General features: G+C 40.4%; 1 non-coding gene across 1 annotated transcript; it reads left to right on the top strand.

Moving 5' to 3' along the window:
- The first annotated feature begins 5,273 nt into the window (after positions 1-5,273).
- LOC120252384 lies at positions 5,274-5,380 on the top strand. The gene has a single exon (XR_005533918.1). It is a non-coding gene; the product is annotated as a small nucleolar RNA R71 (small nucleolar RNA).
- Positions 5,381-6,222: the final 842 nt, after the last annotated feature.

The following is a 6,222-nucleotide window of genomic DNA, read 5'->3' as shown; positions in this document are numbered from 1 at the left end:
AATCATCATCATAGATTCGCAAATACTTGGAAAATTCCAAGTGGTGCATTGTACAAGTTTTTCCAAAAGCTTGAAAATAGATGGTAACACATTTCCTATCACGCACAAATTGTACATCTTGTCGTACCTCAAAAGTGCTCAAAACCTCAAAGGTTAGTTGGCGAAAGGTTGGTTCATCGATTGCAAATATCTTTTCCCAACAATTATATGATAACCATCCTTTGACTTGATTTTCTATCCCAAGACTTTCCACAAGCCCCCAAACAATATACCACACTGTTTCAAATGGTTTTGTCTTTAAAATATCATAATTCTCTCGATGATGTGCCAACTTGAAGACGGGTTCCTCGGGTGTAGATGAGGATGTGGTGAGTCTTGGGCGTTTGGAAACAAGCCTTTTGGTATTAGGCATCCCTACAACAAAGATAAACTTTGATCAAGATTTGAGGGATTCAAGATAAATCAAAAGAAAATACAAAAGATAGGGGAAAAGGATGAAAGACCAAGGTTTTGTGACCATACGGTTGTATGGGGGCCGTATGGTCACTATTCATACGGCAAGAATTTCCCCAAATTCATGAAATCAAAAATTTTCTTACATAAATTCAAATGAAAATCAATCCATGACATTCACACATCCAAACCAAGCAGAATGCTAGAAAAATTCCACACAAAAGCTCTGAGAATGCAAAAATAATGAAAAAGAGAAAACTAGGGCATCAAAGAGCATACTGACGAAATCATGAGAAAACTAGCGTTAAACTTGAGAAAAACCACTAGGTCGGTGTCTCCAATGGATGAGGAGAAGATTTAGCAGAAGAAATGAGAAGATTTGGCCAAGAAATGGTTGATAAAGAAGAGAAAATTCGGTGGAAAAGAGAGAGAAATGAAGAGAATGGATGAAAGAGAAGAGAGAGAGATATAGGCAAAAACCAGGCCATACGGCCCACATGCGGCCCCGTATGGGGGCTATATGGCCCGAGAAAGCCTCTCGGGTGCTTTGGCTCACGTCCCAGACGACCTCGTATGGGGGCCCTATGGGACCCGTATTAGGGCCGTTTAGGACAGAGGCAAGCCACTGGTTTGGCTCTGTGTTGGTTCCGGACGGACTCTATATGAGCTATGGATGGCCGTATGACTTTTACAAGCTCCCTAAACTCTGAAATCCTGCTCCAAATGATGCAATAATGATATGGCAAGCTTTAAAACTTCTCCAAAAATGAATGAAATGAATAAAACCACAATCTAGCGCATGAAATGACACCAAAACATGAGTTTCTCAAGAAGTCACACAAATAAACCACAATAAAATTGATGAGAGCAATGTGCCAAGTGTGTGAGCATGAACTTATTCAAAAACAAACAAGCCTAGGAAATATAAAAATAGAAATGAACTAAGACCTAGAATACAAAAAATGTAAGAAAACACCCCTGAATACTTGGGTTGCCTGCCAAGAAGCGCTTATTTAACATCACAAGCCTGACGTATCTCCTTAATTACCTCATGGGGGTTCAAAGAGTTTGAGGCCACCCCCAATTTCCTTAAGAGTGTTGTTACTTCCCGGCAAATTCAATGACAACAATGAAAAGACTTTGAATTGTTCATGCGAAGAGAGGGGTGAAAAATTTACCTTCCCTCCAAGAGATGTGGGATGATAAAGCTTGGTACCTTTCTTTTTTCTCCCATAAATCTCCCTCCACATTTTCTTCACAAATGATTCTTTTTTTACTTTTTCCTTAGCATTGGTATAGGTCACCTTCTCTTTTGGTTGCTTCAAGTTTTGAATTTGAGGATGGTAGTGGGGTTCTTCTTGCTCTTCATTCTCTAAATCTCCCAAATACTCATCCAAAGGGCTTATCGAAAACACCTCCTGCACACAATTAGAAATTAACCTATCAGTTTCATCGATGAAGTAAAGTATGTCATCATGATCTAAAGAATGTTTAATAGCAGGCGGTAAAGTGTACACCACTTCCTTTTCTTCGACTCTTAACATTAGTTTCCCTCCTTTTAAATCAATTAGGGCACCCGAGGTGCTAAGGAATGGTCGGCCAAGAATCAATGGTGTCTCCACATCCTCATCGATGTCCATAATAACAAAATCCACAAGAAAGACTGATAAGTGCTCGTGTGATAAGAATACAAAGTGTTCTTTCCTTATGATTTGTATTACTTTTATCAGATTTTAGCGCTAATAAATGTGTATTTGTGTTTTTTTGGGCATGTAGGGTTGTGAAGTTAAGTTTTGAGAAAAGAAGTCAAAAGTTGATCATTTATGCATTGTTTTGGGAAATCTTGGAAAGAACAAATGCGAAGACGCAAGTGGGATTCCAAGATACGTGAATGTGTGCCAACCTCCATAAATTCAAGTCATTACAATAAGTTGGAGAGGCGCAAAGGCAGTTGCATTTGTGTATCCCGACTTGTGCATTGATAATAGGATCTCCACCAATGAAGCTTTTGATTAAAGAAGACGTGTGACCACAATATAAATATGTGCCCGTTTGTGTTTCATCCATGAAGAGTGTGGAATTGGTAATGTTTTGGCCGAATATTGTAGCAGTTTACTGTAGCAAAACATTGTAGCAAGTATTGTAGCCGTTACTGCTCATAGTCGGCCCAAAATGTGATTTCCAGAGAATCTTAGGAATGGTTTGAAGGTTTTGACACTGCGAGTCACTGGGAAGAAGGTTATTGGTGGAGCTTTCATCGGCACAGATCCGGCGAGGTGTCCCCTAGGTTGGACAAGGGAACCTTTGGAGAAGACTCGACTACTCCACAAGACCATCGACATGAGCACTGAGGGGGTTTTCCTATCGATTGCTTATCTTTGCTTTCGATTTTATTATTGATTGTATTGTGCTCCATGGAGACCTAAACCCCCTAGTGGGTACTTGGATTTGTGAACCCTTGGATGAGATTGTTTCATTAAACCTTTTATTATGCTTTCCTTAATTGATGTTTTAATTGAGCTCCAATCTTGAATGCTTGATTGTTTGAATACTCCGTTAGAGTGACAGTAGGGTTGAGAGTTTATCTTGGTAAATCTTGGAGTGGGTGACACATCACGAAAATTAGAGAAAGCTAGATTTGAGAGGGTTGAGAGGGTGAGTCGAGAGATAGCGGAGCGTCTCATTTCTCCTCCTGTGTGATTTATCCTATCTCTATTTTCTCGAGTTCTTTGTGGTTATAGTAGAGTGAATAGGCTAAGGGATGACCTTCCGCTGGGGCTTAGTTGCTGAGGCAACAGTGTGAAGCGTTAAAGTGATTTTAGCACCTAGGGTTTAATTGTGACAAGGGACCTTTTGCTTGGACCAAAGGGTTAGGTCTATATTAAGAAAGAGGATTTATCACTTGGAATCCCTAGAACTCATTGCAATTCTATACATGTGCGAGGTGTTGAGATTGTTCGATTTCTCCTCCAGGACATCGTATAGAGTTAGGCATGGTTGACCTTAGATTTGGGACCGTGTATTGAAGGATTTCCACACCTCATTAATGCATTTGTTAGAAAGCATAATAGTTGGTTTTGCACTTGAAATGCTCGTCCTAGGCAGAACAATATTCGAGTACCCCATTTATATCGAATGCCTTATCTCTCGCTTTTAGTTGTGTCTCTCATTTCTAGTTTCTTTTATCTTTGTTTACACTTCACTTTATCGATACTATCACTATTTCACTTCCATTTGGTTAAGTAACAATTCAAGTATTTTTACTCCCTACTCCATGTGGATATGATACCCACTCACCTGGTATTTATTACTCAACAAACCCGTGCACATGTGGGGAACACGCAAGGGGCGTTGTTAAAGACAAATTTGTCCACATGGACAATCACATCTTCAACAATCCCACGAGGTTTCCTTGTTGATCGATCGACCAATTGTAAAGTTATCCTCGTGGGCCTTAAATATCTAAGCCAAGTTTCAAATACATGGTGTAGGGCATGACATTTATGCTAGCCCCTGAATCCGCTAGAGCATTTTCTTGGACTCCTCCTTCAAGCATGCACGAGATAATGAAGCTTCCGAGATCCTTCAACTTTTGTGCAAGCTTCTTTTCTAAAATGGCTGAGCAATTCCCTGTGAGTGTAACCGTGCCTTCTTCCACCAACTTTCTTTTGTTCCTAAGGAGCTCTTTCAAAAACTTGGCCTATTTAGGCATTTGGGTCAATGCTTCAACTATCGGAATGTATAGTTGGATTTGTTTGAAAATGTTGATGAATTTTCTGAAGTGAACATCCTCCTTGTCATGTTTTAGTCTTGCAGATAAGGGATTAAAGGCTTGTACTAGAATGATTTTGACGGTCCTTGTTGTTGGGGCTTATCATTTATTCCCTGATTTTTTTCTTCAATGTTTTTTTTAGCCAGCTTGGGGTCTTCCCCAAAGGCTACCCCACTTTCCTTGACACTTGGGTCAACTTCGACCCTTGTCTCAACTTGTCTCCCACTTCTAATGGCAATGGCCTTCAAGTGCTCCCTTGGATTATCTTCCATGTTACTAGGAAAATAACCTAAGTGCCGCTCAGAATTTGCCTTGGCGAGTTCCCCTAATCGATGCTCAAGTGATTTTACAGAAGCTTGGAGGTTTCTCAAAATAGAACCTATCTCACTGAACTATTTAGCGTGCTGGGTGAGCTGAGAATTCACCTTGCTGAATTGTGCATCCATGCTACTAGTTATGCTATTAAATCTGGCATCAGTACTGAGCATGAACTTGGCAAGAACCTCTTCAGTTGTAAATTTCTTCTCAATAGCCGGTTGTCGAAATTGAGATCCTTGGGGTAGTATACCTCTTTGTTGTTGACATAGGGTTCCATGCAAAATTTGGGTGGTTCTTCCATCCTCGATTGTATGTTGAGTTGTACGAGTTTCCTTGATTTCGTTGCCCCCCAATATAGTCGACATTCTCAATGGAAGCAACAGAGGAGCTAGCAATAGGACATTGGGCCGCTCCATGCCCACCGCCACAAGTGTACAACTCATCACTGATTCTGACCTCAAACTACTACACATAAGATGATCAAGCTTTCGGGTTAACACATCAACTTTTGCGGCCAAGGCATCATTGCTACTCACTTCATAAATTCCAGCATTCTTTTGTGAAGACCTCTTGAGGCCCAATGTGATTCATTGCTTGCCATAAACTCAAGTAATTGCTCGGCCTTATCAAGATACTTGTTGCTAAGGGATCCACCCACGCGGCATCAATGAGTTGGCGAGTAGCATAGTTCAGCCCATTGTAGATGATTTGTACTCGCATCCATGAAGCAAAACCATTATGGGGGCACCTCCTAAGGAGATCCTTGAATCATTCATAGGCTTCAAACAATGTTTCGGATTCCCCTTGTTTGAAGGCCGAAATTTCTTTTCTCAACTTGGCAGCTTTGCTTGGTGGAAAATACCTCCCAAGGAATTTCTCAAACATATCCTTCCATGTTTTTATTGACCCCAGAGATAAAGATGTAAGCCAACAATATGCCCCGTATCTCAAGTTGAATGGAAATAGCCTCAATCCGATAGCATCGTCTGATACCACATTTATCTTAAATGTAGAGCAAATTTGGAGGAAACGGGAAAGGTGGTCATGTGCATCCTCATTTGCAAGGCCATTAAATTGAACCGAGTTTTGATCATGCCAATTGTACTTACTTTAATTTCAAAATTATTGGATGCCACGGTTGGTGCTTGAACACTAAACTCATCACCCGTGAATTGAGGTCTTTCATATTCGGATAAAGTGCGTCGCACTTCGGCCATGATTGAAGACTCTCTATCCTCAATTTTAATGTTTTGTGCACCCGACCCTTCACCAACTTCTCTCAATCTCGGATGCAAGGTTCTTTCAATTTCACTAATCGGTGTAATCAAAGTCGATGGATTTGAACGTGTCATGCATAGTACCCTGCAAAACCAAGAAAGATGGTAGAAAGTTAAGATCAAAAGAAAAGAAATGAAATGATAAAATGAGTAAAAGTTTTCTAGAATTCCTTAAAGGTCCTCGGTAACGGCACCAAAAACTTGATTACTTCCCCGCAAGTGTACGAGGTCGCCAAGTAATATCTCGTGTAAAGACACGAGGATCGTATTCCATGGGGCTAAGGATCTCCTATTACTCCTTCTCGACCTATTATCTAGCCTAAGATCTTAAGTTTCGAATTTACTCTACTAGATGCAAGTAAAACTAAATACAAGATTACCAACAAATTAGAGAAAACAAGC

This window comes from Dioscorea cayenensis, chromosome 20 (genome assembly GCF_009730915.1).
Source record: "Dioscorea cayenensis subsp. rotundata cultivar TDr96_F1 chromosome 20, TDr96_F1_v2_PseudoChromosome.rev07_lg8_w22 25.fasta, whole genome shotgun sequence".
NCBI lineage: Eukaryota > Viridiplantae > Streptophyta > Magnoliopsida > Dioscoreales > Dioscoreaceae > Dioscorea > Dioscorea cayenensis.
Note: the sequence above shows the minus strand (reverse complement) of the source record. Positions and strands in the feature narration are given on the sequence as shown.